Source organism: Zalophus californianus, chromosome 1, assembly GCF_009762305.2.
Source record: "Zalophus californianus isolate mZalCal1 chromosome 1, mZalCal1.pri.v2, whole genome shotgun sequence".
Taxonomy (NCBI): domain Eukaryota; kingdom Metazoa; phylum Chordata; class Mammalia; order Carnivora; family Otariidae; genus Zalophus; species Zalophus californianus.
Genome location: NC_045595.1, coordinates 114643690 through 114657737, shown reverse-complemented (window position 1 = coordinate 114657737; position 14048 = coordinate 114643690). Strand labels below are relative to the sequence as shown.

General features: G+C 42.9%; 1 protein-coding gene across 1 annotated transcript in view; it reads right to left on the bottom strand.

Annotated features, from left to right (window-relative positions):
- Positions 1 to 14048, bottom strand: part of PPM1L (protein phosphatase, Mg2+/Mn2+ dependent 1L) — a 296935-nt gene that overhangs the window by 18486 nt on the left and 264401 nt on the right. The window lies entirely within an intron of this gene.

Genomic DNA, 14048 nt, shown 5'->3' with positions numbered 1-14048 from the left:
AACAAAGCTGGTATAGGGAAAATTCTCAATAACGAGCAATCAGAAGGCAGCCAAACCTCTCCGAAATCAGAAACAAGTAGCTGGGATGAGTTGACCTCTAGGTCCTTTTCAACTTTAATACCCTGCTGCTCTTGAATTGGAACTGCAAACTCGAATGTCTCCAGGGAAGTGGGCCAGTAAGAAAAAGCTCGTGGCCCTCTTGGAGTAGCTTTATCCCCCTACTTTTGACAGGAGCACGGGTTCTGAAGTGTTTTCCTTTTTTTTTTTTTTTAAGATTTTATTTATTTATTTGACAGAGAGAGACACGGCGAGAGAGGGAACACAAGCAGGGGGAGTGGGAGAGGGAGAAGCAGGCTTCCCGCCGAGCAGGGAGCCCGATGGGGGGCTTGATCCCAGGACCCCAGGATCATGACCTGAGCTGAAGGCAGACGCTCAATGACTGAGCCACCCAGGCACTCCCCTGAAGTGTTTTCTACTCTAAGAGAGGGCAGGCAGGAAGACAAGGCACAACACGCCTCGGGTTTCGGTGTCAGGTCCACAACACGGAGTGTGAGTGGGGCTTGCAGCGAACACCTGCGAAGGGGACAGCAGTTCCTCAGCGAAGAAGGTCACCGCCATGTGGGAATGCAGGCCCCTTGTGAATAGTTCTTCAGATTTTTTTTAAGTTTATTTACTTATTTAAATAGTCTCTACACCCAACGTGGGGCTCGAACTCAACCCTGCGATCAAGAGTCACACGCTCTTCTGACCGGGCCAGCCAGGCACCCCTTTCTTCAGATTTTTTAAGGGAAGCCATTGTTATGTGAACTCTCCTGATTTCTAAATGTTGGCAGCTTTTATTTAAAAAAAAAAGTGCAAGCCAAAGAAAAGGCAACTGTGGTCAAATGATTCTTTGACTCATTAGACTAACAGCCTCTTTTTGGGCCAAGGTGATGCCTTCTTTATTCATTGTTGTATATATATATATAATCAGAAAGTCCCTTAAAAGAAAGTGCTTCTTCTTATAGCACTCATTCAATAATAGTGCTTTGTACACTGCACAGGCTCTGAATGCTAAGGGCGATGCTAAGCATTGATACTAAGCAGGGAGGTGACATGAGGTGCTTTTACAACATGTACCAGTGGTAGCACTGGTATGACTCACGCTTTGGACTTTGTAAATATATATATTCTAACCATGTAAATATTCACACCCTTATTAAAAAAATATATGAGCAGGGCTATCTAGGTGATGAGATTTTAGACCACTTTGTTTTCTTTATACTTCTGTATTAAGATGAACATGATATGTCATTTAAAACCAAAACGTATTCACAACACTTCAGGAGCAGATCCACTGCATAAAGCAAAGTACACAAGACATAAAACAGGAAAAGCAGAGCTGACAATCTCGGTACAGGTGGAAACAAAGCCCAGGAGAACAGCAGCGACAATGGTGACAGCAGCACGGCCCACAGACAGCTCAAGTTCAGATTCAAATTCTACCATCAGTGACTATCCATCAGTGAGTGACTCAGTGGCAGACAAGCAAGGCTCAGCTGCCCTGAGGCCCCGCAGCTCCCCCACCCCCTGCCAAATAGCCTCACCTTATCTCTAGCAGAGCTACCTTCAACTTCTCCTCAGAGCAGAACTCCCTGCCCTGGTGCCAATCAAAGCACATTACCCTCAACCCCTTGTGTTCCCCACCCCCACTTTCTGTATGCCCACAGCTGTGATTTAAAAACTGGAGCCACGAGGGGCATCTGGGTGGTGCAGTCAGTTAAGCATCTGACTCTTGGTTTCAACTCAGGTCGTGATCTCAAGGTCGTCATCTCAAGGTCGTGATCGAGATGGAGCCCCATGTCGGGCTCTGCTCAGTGTGGAGTCTGCTTGACTCTTTCTCCCTGGGGGCGCCTGGGTGGCTCAGTCGGTTAGGCATCTGCCTTCGGTTCACGTCCTGATCCCAGGGCCCTGGGATGAAGCCCCACATCATCCCCTGCTCAGCAGGGGGCCTGCTTCTCTCTCTCATCCTGGCTCGTGCCTGCTCATGCTCACTGCCCCATCTCTCTCCTGTCTCTCTAATAAATAAATAAAATCTTTAAAAAAAGACTCTCTCTCCCTCTGTGCCCCCCCTCACATGCTCTCTCTCTCTCTAAAATAAATACATAAATCTTTTTTAAAAAAGATAAAAGCTGGAGTCACGAGAATCTTTATTTTCTGAAATTCACCTTACCACATTTTCTTATGCAAATAGTTTTATTTTTTCTTGGAGTGGGAGTGGGAGGCTGGGCAGAATGGGGAAAACCAGGTAGAATGAACATGGCTTGGGAACCTTGTTTCATAATGCTCCAGGACACGCTCCCACACAATGCCACATAGTGATGCCCCTCTGTGACATCAAGTCTTCTGTAAAAGTATAAGGAAAAGTGCCATTTTTTTCTTTAGGAAAGGGAGCAAGAGATTGGGGGTGGGGTGGAGAGGAGGTCGCCAGTGGTAGGGAAGGGGAGGGGGAGACGGGGACACACACACACACACACACACACACACACACACAGATGCATGACAGAGCATTCGGTGAAGGTGTCAACAGCCTGAAGGCCATTCAATATATGCAGCATAGGGAAACCAACACATTTATAGGATGAGGAGAAACAGGTTTATCTTGTAAAATTCTTACAATAAATGTTAGCTCAATAACACAATTCCAGGGCCTAGATGACATCCGGGCACGGTGACTGACAGAAATTATATTGGTGAGCAACATATTGGAAAAAGAGCCCGCAAAGGCAGTCACTAATGAAAGAATCACGGGGAATGATAAGATCACTGTCAGCGGGGACTTCCAGCCTCCACCTCCCACAGCCAGCGCTGTGCTGGGCCCCGAAACACAGTAAAGCGCCAGGTAGTTTATAGATAAGACTCCCTGGCCCCCATCCCCTTCTGCATAATCTTTAAGTCCACCAAAGCTGACCTGCTCAGAGCTTGTTCGCCAGTCTTTCTTGTAATAATTAATGCCACGGCAGAGACAGACCTGTCAGGGCCGATCTGCTGTCTGGAAAACTAAAGAGGGAGCTCTAATCTTTCCTTCTTTATTCCTTTTAGCTCGTCTACTGCCTGAGTCCTTGTTCCCTCAGACGCAGGCCCTCTTCAACGTTACCTTAATGCATGTAGCTGGGCCGGGAGAATCACCGCTCGTTCGGCTAACTCCGTGCACAAGGTTATTGAATTAATACTAATTAACGATTCATACTAAAAACCAATAGTTCCACTGTAATGAGTCTTACAGTAGTAATGAGCCTGAAAGTTATTTTATGCTATGAGAGCCTAGAGTGGGAGGCGTCTGGAAAGAGATCTATGTGTGTAGAGAGGCTTGTACCAGCCAAGTGATGAGAACTACCACATGCTGACCATTTACTAGAGTCAGGCCCTATGCCCAGTCCTTGGCATAGGTAATTTCTTTAATCTTAACAGCCTATGAGGTACTAAAATCTCCATTTTGCATATGACAAAACTGAGATTAAGGGATTAGCTCAAGGTCACACAGCCAGAGAGTGGCAAAACTCAACCAGTGTGTTGCCAGAGTGTTCCTTGCTTTCAACCTGGAGGCAGGCTGTTGCTAGCCCATATTCAATGTTTCTGTGCAAAGCAGAAAAAGGTATTTCTTCCCTAAGACATTTTACTACAATCTCCATAAAATCACTAAAATACATATTCAGGTACATATGGGGAACCCTGCTTCTAAGGCCGTACCCTGCCCCCACCCACCCCAGGAAGAAAGCCACCATAGAAGAAGGCCACTCAATGAGGAATTCCAGCAGAAGAGCACATTAGAGGGTTTCTACTTCACACAGAGACTGGTAGGAGCCCCAGAGCCAACCTGAAGAATGAAATATTGTTAGCAACATCTCTAAGGCCACATGTGAGTCTTACTGAGGACACATTAAAGACTTCTTTACTCAAGATCTGAAGTACTAGTATGGCAAACTATCTTTGTGGGTTTCCAAAGGGAGGAAGCAGGGATGGGACACACCCATATATGCAGGGAGGCTTATATGAGTCCCCGGGCTGGGCACAGATAGCTCCCCCAAATCGCACCTTTTTGGGTCCTCCTTTGCAACCCAAAGCTGCCTCAACTCCCCCCCATCACATTCCAGAGGGCACAGTGGCAGGAATAACATTTTATGAGAAAAAGTCTATTACAAATTGTGAATTTTCATTTCCTCAGTGAGATTTTTGCCTGAGCAAAAATTTCACCCGTTGAGCTTGACACTGGCTGAATGTGAGCCAGTCAAGTGGATGACAAATTCTATTATTTTAAACCCTAGTGCTATGTAGTTTAATTCTAGATTTAGGTATACTTGGGCTCTTCCTTGGCAAACATATAAATAATTAATTTATTAATAAAATGACTAGAAGAAATAAGAAACAGTGTATCAGTGCCAGAAAGGTTTTTTTCCCACAAAAGAGGTGTGACATCCTAAATATGAAAAATAATCTATTTAATGGGGTGGGGAGAGGTCATAATTCAAGCTTTTAGAATCTGATGGGATATTCACTTAATTTTCACACTTTGCCAGAGTTAAAATATAGATGTGTCGTCTGTTGCTCTTGCTTGCTGTTTTGAAATTGAAATGTTCTTCAACTTTACTTTCAAATGCTGTAATAATAATCTTTATTTCACCCTTGAGTGTGGCTTATGGACAGCCTTCTAATCCTTCCTTTTCAGTTAAGTATGAACATGTTAAGGAGAGTTGGTTCCTATTAAACTGATTGCATGCATTGGGGAGACTTACAAAACCCTAGGAGGTCCTCTTGCTACAGGAGCTTTTATCTATACTCGCTGGGCATGACTATTTTGAGGTACAAGGAAGCAGACGAGCTTTTGTGATGCCTACTGATACACTTTTCATAACTACTGCTGATATTTAGTTCAGATGATAGCATGCTACTGAACTTAACTTATAATTATATTATCACATACTGGGTCCTAAGCCCAGTATCTATTAATGATAAATAAAATTAATTGCATGGTTCTTTGATGCTTCCTACACAAGCCAGAGAAGTGCTGTGTACATTTTTTCATGTCTTCACGTTATTTGAGAATTCTTCAGTGAGATATCTCACTTCTCTTTAGGGTTGCCAGCAAATTACAAGTGCTGTCTCTGCTTCTTTATGAATGCTGTGGGAGTGGGTATAATAGGAACTTCGGAAACCGAGCTTTATAAAAGGGCCATTTGCTTTTTAATAAAAGGCAGAGAGGAGAAAGGCAGAGAGAGAAGAGGGGAGAGGAAGGCTGAAAACGAGGGGCGCAGCCTGAGCCCTCTGGTGCTTTAACCACTAATTACACTTCTTTTGACTTTTTTTTCTCTTAGTGTAGAATCAACCCTCTTCCCTTTGGTTTCAATTTAAAACAAACCTGGCCTTTGAGTTTGTTCAGTTATCATTACTTAAATTACCGTATAGCTATAAATCTATTTACGTATTCATGTGTTGGAAGAAGGCCACTTGGAGATATCCCCTGAAGTCCCTGTCCCCTTGCGTGTACACGACTCTCCTTCATTCAGTCTGCGGCATTTGTCATCCTAGGGAAGACTCGGATTGCTGTGGCCAAAGTGCAAAGAGAAAGAAGTAGTCATGTTTAGCTTTTGAGCTTTAAAGGGACTATGGAAGCTCACAAAGAAACAGTATTCTCAAGAGAAAATCTTTTTGAACATCCATCAGTCCAGGTTCTGGACTTAAACCACAGGCATATGAAGATGGAGCAAACAGCGAGTTTTCCCGCTCGTGAGTCCTCCCTTCCTGGCCCCCCACCACTAAGGTTGGCCAAGTGGTGGGGGCTTGGGGGGATGGAGGGGAGACAAAGAGGAAAACAGGAGGGAGTCTTTGATGTGTAGGTCTCGAAGAATCATGTGGAGCTTGAAGCACAGAAGACCTAGACCTTGCTTTCCAGGGCACAGCCCAAGCAATCATAAACCTTTGTCCCGGTATGGAGACGCAAAGGTTGAATGAGCTAAGGCAGGCAGCCTCGTGTGAAGAAACAGAACCACTGAGAAGTGCTGGGCTTCCCCTGAGGGAGGAAGGGCAACTCTCAGGTGCTTCAGAGCTGAGATGAGTGGGCCTTCCAACCACAGGTTCTGGAGACCTGGATCATCCCAGCAGATATACCAGGACAGTAACAACATTCAGACACTCAGATCACCCCTGGGGAAGAGGGGAATGAAAACATGAACTTAATAGAAGAACGTGAGAAAAATCAGGAAATTATGGAATATACCTGGAAGTAAAGAGAGCAAGATTTTAGAATCAGATCCAACGTGGATTCAAAATCCAAGTTATATTCAGTTCTAGAGAGATAAATGAAGATACATCTTTATACGTTTATTTTGTAGCTGTGTAGTGTGTGTGGATGGATAGATAGAGGATAGATATCTCATGTCTATTACCCATTACACATCTTAAATTTTACCCTGGCCTAGCAAGTATGAAATTTAATTTTAAAAATACTATAGCCAGCACCAACAATGTTTGATAACCAGACGTGACTTCCCTGGCCACCAAGTCAATTAGCACACATCTATTACTGAAGAATTCTAGCTGGAAGGAGAAACAGTCTCCAAAGCCGAGTTTGCCCTTGAGAAGCATGCCATTGGCAGGTTCTGCAGTTACATATAAATTATTTCCAGACAATCTCTTCCATCCAAACACAACACAGTCACTGATATCCCCATTTAAAGGGACAAAATAAAGGCTGTATAATTATGTTCGTTTAGAACAAATAAATAAAACCAAATCAGATTTGGGGCCAATTTCATCCAATACTTATCAACTTTCCAGCTTGTTTTGGGTTCAATGGACTATGAAACTGACTCTAAAGCTGTGTCTCCAGGCAAGCCGCGGTCCCGAAGATCGGATAAAATCCTTCTGGCCCATCTGGGCACATACCAAAAAGTGATATCCCATCTATGCCTCAACAACTGGGACAATACCAAGCGCCTGGGTGGTGCAGTGTGTTGGGCGACCCCGATTCTTGGTTTTCGTTCAGGTCATGATCTCTGGGTTGTGAGATCGAGCCCAACGTTGGGCTTCAAGCTCAGCATGGAATCTGCTTGGGATTCTCATTCCCTCTCCCTCTGCCCATCCCTCCGTTCTCTCTCTCTCTCAAATAAATAAATAAATCTTAAAAAAAAAAAACCTGAGCAAACACAGCCATGTTATTTTGTGAAAATGACCCTTTTCCCAGTGTGAAAAGAAAGCCTCAGCAGTTACGGGCCCAAGAGCTGAAATTGACACTTAAGGCATGAGTCTCAGGAACATAACTGATAAAGGAGCTGGCTGGGTCAGGTAAGAAGGACGAGACTCTATAATTAAACAGGCAACACTGTGCTCTAAATAGGTCTAAATCCCCTCTTGACCCCTAATTTCTTACTATGTGAACTGCCGGTGACATCTTTTGAACTGAAAATCACAATACTTCAAGGGGCACCCCCTCCGTTTATCTGAGCTCTACTCCTGGCATCCCCAGAAAGCCCCCGCTCTGCTTAGCAGCAAGAAGTGAACCTTCACACGTCCCCACCGCTCCCTTGGATCCACCCCAAGTTGAACTGGCTTCTTCTGAAGGTAGTTTCTTCACTCGTTGCCAGTCTGTTTTCCAGGCCAATGTAATGAAGCCAACCTCTGACTTGAACAGAGAACAAGGTTTTTAAACATGAAGTATGATTCATGTAATTGAATTTTGTTTAGAGCCCCACAGGGGGAATGCTTCTCTTCACCTACTTCACTCCTTGTAGTTCCTGAATAGGCAAAATGTTTGCAGGAGGCTCGCTCACACAGAGGTGATCCTGGCCCACAGACAGTGCAAACCGCCAGGCAGCAGGGATGTGGGGCGGGAGGGCACCCCAGCATGTGGTTTCCCATGTTGGCCTGGCTTCATACAGCCCCTGAAGGAGCTATAAACCCCAGGGTGGCATTATTTCTTACTTGCTGAGTATCTGCCGCTCTGGCTGTAACAAGATTCTGGTTGAGCTTATAAATGATGCATATATAGCCTCTGAACTCATCTGCGAGCTAGCCTGGAGGCTGAAGTTATTCATTCATTTAGCAAGCTTTTAACCAGCCCTTTCTGGTTATAAATAGCTTCAGATGAACTGTGACTCCTTGCCGGGCATTCTGATATGAACTGGGAACTCAAAAACAAAAGATGCAGTCTTGAGGTGAAGAAGTCACAGTTTAGTGGGGTGCCAGAGGGGAGAGAACAGAAAAAGAATTCTATTTCGGTTGAACTTGAGAGAGGTGAGCACAGAAACCTGCTTGCAGTGGTATGAGAAGAAGATATCTGAGCTGAGTTTTGACTGATGAATACGAGTTAGTGGAACAAAGCTGGTGGGGGGGAAAGCTCGGACCATATGTGTACATGTATGTGTGTGTATGTGTGTATACGCATGGGGGTGAGGGTTAAGGAAGTCAACGAAAGGGGATCTTTTTCCCTCTTCCATACTCTGAGAAAGATTTTTCAAATATTCTTTACATGTGATGATGACTAGGACATGCGAGTTAACGTGAGTCCAAATATATGTCAAATCTTAATATGGAAATTAGTGACATTAGGAAATGTCAAAGCTCTTAAACATCACCGAGTTATAAATATGAATATGGACCCACATGCTATTTAAGAAAATTGTGTTTAGAAAGAAAACATGATAAAGAAGCAAATTCCCAGCCTGACTTTAGAATGTTCACAAATCATCCATATGGAATTTTCTGTGATTACCTAATTTATAGTAAAAGCTTTGACCATATGCTGTAGTGCCCATTTTCCAATACTTGATTTCCTTTTGCTCTATTTTCAGTTTATATGTTTAACCTTCTAAAGAGCTTTTGCTTGCTGGCAAATTTAAATGAATGTACAATGGGAAATTCCCAGCCTTCGGGATCTTAAATTAAAAACACATGTTATATCAGTCCTTTGTTATGATGGCTAACTGACATTCAGTTGAGTTTTAATAAAGGGGGGGTGGAGGAGTATCTTAGCACTATTTAAGAATGAAATCTCTAAGGCTATAATTTAAAAATAATTATAAAACTATGTATTGTACTGAAAGTTTCTGACCGCAAAACACTGAACTGTCACTCCATGAAAGAAATATCTTAATATAAAGAAGAAAGTAAAGGATTATCCAGAGATAAAAGAATGTATTTCACCTAGCATCGAGGGATTGACAGCTAATACTTTTCAAAATATGATCACGAACTCTAGCAAATTCTTATGGCCTTCAAGAATGTCCACAAATGGAATAATCTATCCTAGACCCAAACCTGGTAGATTTATACCTAGTTTCCAAAGGGAGTACAGGTTGCCTGAGATTTAGGACCACCTTTCTGGAGGTCAACTTTTAAAGGTCCAAAGGCTTGCGGAAATCAGATTTTAGCAACTATATTGGAGAAGTTTATTTAATTCAGACTCCATTTGATCAGCAGATGGAAGGCAGGTTTATTCAATGCCTTCTACCTAAATTTGCCAAATGGTACAAGTTATGTATTATATTTTAAAATACGATGAGGTATGAGCTTCATACAATTCTAAGAGAAACTGAACCTTGGAGGTTCCAATACTAAGATAGGTTCAGATGAAAAAAAATACATGCTTCCTCCATACAGCTTCCCCATTCAGTTACCCTGCTTTATAACAGGGCAGAGCACCAAGAACTGGGATCATTTTTCCAGAGGGAGAGTGTTTGGGGCTGGCTCTTCCTTGACTGGTAAGAGGCAGAACCACTGAAGAAAATGGAAGAATTTTCACATGATTGTCAGACTAATCACTAAAGAGGAGAGACTGAATTATAATATGCACCAAGGAGATGTACTTACGATAAAGAATGAAAAGTGTCAGGATAGAGTCAATTTTGCTTTTTAAAAGAAAAATAAAACCTCCTGGCCACACTTATTGTTATATACAACCTATAACTAGCCTTCTGCTACAAATTATGTGAGGCAGTGTGACTTAGTCTATTGCTGAAGAAATGGATACAAGATAGAGTCATTCATCATGATTGCAGCTTAAAACATTTATTATTTCACACAGCTTCTGAAGGAATTCTAGAATGGTTTAGCTCAGTGGTTGGGACTCAGAGTTTCTCATGAATTTGCAGTCAAGCTGTCAGTTACCTGGGGCTCAATGAGGGGAAAGTACACTTCCAGGCTCATTCACATGGCTTTTGGCAGGTCTCAGTTCCTCACTTTGTGGGTCTCTCCGATGGCGGCCCAAGTGTCCTCATGACATGGCAGCTGACTTCCTACTCCCCAGGCTGCCCCAGGATGATAGCTGACTTCCCTCAGAGGAAGTGATTCAAGAAACAAAGGGAGAGCACAAGAGACATCCAAGACAGAAGTCACAGTCTTTTTATAACCTAATATCAGACATGACATCTGGTCATTCCCCACCATCTTTGGTCACTAGAAGGGACTTACTAAGTCCAGCCCACACTCAAGAGGAGACAGATTAAGCTCCATCTCTTGAAGGAACAAGCATCAAGGAATATATGGGCATACCTTTAAAACCATCACAGTAAATGTTTGCTAATGGTTACCATTATCAGAAAATAAAAATCTAAACTAACAAAGCATAGATCAGAATATGAAGAATTTTTTTAAAGGATTTTTACTTTGAATACTGACTTCTTTTAGGATTAAAAAATGAGGGACTTCCTAGAGAACTAGTCCTCAATGGATCAAGAAATATAGTCACGTAGGGGCATCTGGGTGGCTCAGTTGGTTAAGCATCTGCCTTCGGCTCGAGTCATGATCTCAGGGTCCTGGGATCGAGCCCCACATTGGGCGGGCTCCCTGCTCAGCGGGGAGTCTGCTTCTCCCTCTCCCTCTGCCCCTCCCCCTGTTTGTGTGAGCTCTCTCTCTCTAACATAAATAAATAAAATCTTAAAAAAAAAAGAAATATTGTCACATGGGATTCACAGAAGCCACTTACATTCTTGGCAGGGAAAATGGACTTGTCACATACTTTTTTTAGCTTTAATGGGAATCTCTTAAAATCATGGAGCTCTGCTCTGAAAGCACCCTTGAATTTCCAGCATTAAACACAAATAGAATGCCCTGACTGGTGACCACAGGTTGATGGTACCGAGCAAAGAGACTGATGGTAACATGAATAAAGAGGAAAAAAATCCCCAGATAACACAAAGGAATGCATACTGTGCAATTAAAACTCCCTCACGGATCTGTAATGTCTTGCACAGCACCTGGCTTGGCTTCACCCAACTCTATATATATGTAAAATTCACTATTTACTGAAAGAGAATAACAACAGCTCACATTTATTGAGCACCTACTCTGTACCAAGCATTGTTCTAAGTGCTGGACACATAGTAATTCACATAATTCTCACAGCAATTCTATTAAATAAAACTCTCAGCATTCCCATTTTATGGATAGTGGAACTAAGACGCAAAGAGTAATTTTCCCAAGGTCATATAGGTGTTAAGGGAGAAGATGGGGCTTAAACCTACACACCCTGGAACCACTGTCGTCCGTATATACACTTAAAATTTAGCCATTCCCCAGGAGTAAAGAACTTAGCAATAAAGATAGGTCAAGTCAGGAGAATACTGTATGAACAGGATGATTAGGGAAGATGTGCTATATACTTTTGTGGGAGGGATACAAAAAGGCAGAAAGGTCGTCAACTTGGATATTAGTTAATGTTGCCCCAAAAGTGGTTCTGAACTTAGGACTGAAGAGGTCAAAGTAGATTCTGATCTTCACTTTCTTAGGAAATCTGAGTCATAGCTTGATTCAGACTTCCGGGTATACTCTTTCCCCCTTTATTTCTGTGGTTTCTGACGATAAAAATAAAAGAGGATATCACATGTGCAGCCTCTTAACTGGAGACAAGTAAGAAATGTTGAAATCAGCTGGCTGGGTTATCGTGACCCTTTCTAAATATGTTAGGCTATAAACTGAAAAGCACTGCAAAAAAGACCTAATGTGTTCAAGCCTGAACTATGTCCTAAAGACAGCAAAACCATCTCTTAGAAATATTGTCACATGGGATTCACAGAAGCCACTTACATTCTTGGCAGGGAAAATGGACTTGTCCACAGTCCTGGAACTGGGAAGACTGAAACAATCTGTAGAGTCACTTTAATGTCTGTAGCAGGAATCACCACTGATACTCATATGTGACATGGTTTTATTTAGTTGGGAAATCAGCCAATCATTCTGACGTGGGTGAGTTTTCGCCCTGTACTTCTCCCATTCGCGTCATTTTAATCCTGTATCTCTTATTCTTTTTATTCATTTCTTGGCAAGTATTTCTAATATCAAAAACAAAAAGAAGCTGTATCTTCCCTTCAAACAATGAGACAAAGCTCTCTGCACTTCTGAAGACAAGTCAAAACCACTTTCTAGAGACTTAAAAGCAATGTTGATGTCTCTCAAAATTTACTTTCTCCTCTTCCACCAAGGGGCTCTGTACCACATAACCATGAAAAGTGTGTGTTTTACATCAGGTTCGAGAGCTTCCTGCCTGCCCGCCACTTTTGCTGAGGCTACTCACCTCTTCTGTAAGCAGAACCAAGCTCAAACACAACTGTGAGACAGTCTGGTTTTGTCTCAAATGGTTTCATACTCTATCTCCTCTCCATGGGCTGGGGGTGGTGGTGACCCCCTACCCTAGCACCCAGTACTTTAGAGCTTTCTGTCTCCTGAGGCATTCTACTTGGGTCTGTTCTTCACAAGCAATGCTTCAAGTCCCCAAAATCTCCTACTCCCACCCCTTCTCTCTACATCTGTCCCCTGTAAGGTAAAGTTCCTATTACCTTGGTTTGAGGATCCTAGGGGTTAGGCGAACACCGAATAACAGCAACTTGATCTAGTAACAAAAGGTCAGGATTTCAGGGAATGTCATACGCTAGCAGGAGATATATATCTATTATTTCTCTATATGTATTTGAGAAAGGAAGTCTTGAGCTTTTCAAAGTATATCGGGTAGGTGATGCTAACTCCATTTATGTGTAAGGCTAGCCCTTGTAATCACTCTAGCCCTAAAAATCACTAATTTTTAAGTCACTCTGGGTGTTCACAAATTACTCAGGGGTGACCTATCAGGTGATAGAACAATGAACCAAGGTGAGGGTACAATCTCTTTGAAAACTGGAATGAATACCCAATCCTAACAGAATACAATGGAGGTAATTTCATTACTGGCACTTGTAGGAAAAGGAATTGGCTCCATTTTGACCATTTGATTAAATCTGCTGATACTGTTAAAAGGAAGTAGTTTTAAACTTGGCCTCTTGTGTTCAAGCCCTGAAATAAAGTGAGTTGGGGGAAAATGGGAGGTGGGAGGGAGACAAAAAGGTAGAAAGGTCAGCCCTGTTAGACTGTGATTTCTCTTCTGCATTATCCCCCCAGGCAAAGGAAGATGCTACTACCACTACTCCCTTGTTGACCCATTTCACACTCCCGTGACCTCTACAGAAAAGCTGTTTGGGATTCAACAGGTTGGCAAAATCAGCTGAACATCATCACAGATTTGCTGTTTCTGCTTCAGGATGCAGAACACATGGCTGCCATCCACAAGGACAGGGAAGAGCTGTTCTGCCAGAGAGTGTGATGGAAAAAAAGTGAGCTTTAGATCACACAATCTAGCTTCATCGTCTAGCTAGATACCTTCAGGCAAATGACCAAAGCTCTCCTGGTTTCCGCAACATATAACAAGACCCAAGAAATCATCTGGTGTGTACCTGTTGCTCAATGATTGTTCTCTGTGGCTTTCCCTCCAGGTCACTACAAGGCCAGCATAACCCCTACTGCCAGCTTGCATCTGTGGTGTCTTCCTGAACTTTCTGCCTGAACTGCACCTGACCTCTTGCCTACTCAGACAGATAAAGGACATCTGAATCTTCCTTTGTAGTTCTCAGAAATACAAGCCTCTGAGAGGTCTAGATTTCTGCTGGAAGGGACCTTAGCGATCATCTGGTCTTGGTGGCAACTTACAAAGGCAATGAAACAGAATGAGGGTGAATCATTTTGTGTCCCTATTTCAGGAGGAAAGAGGG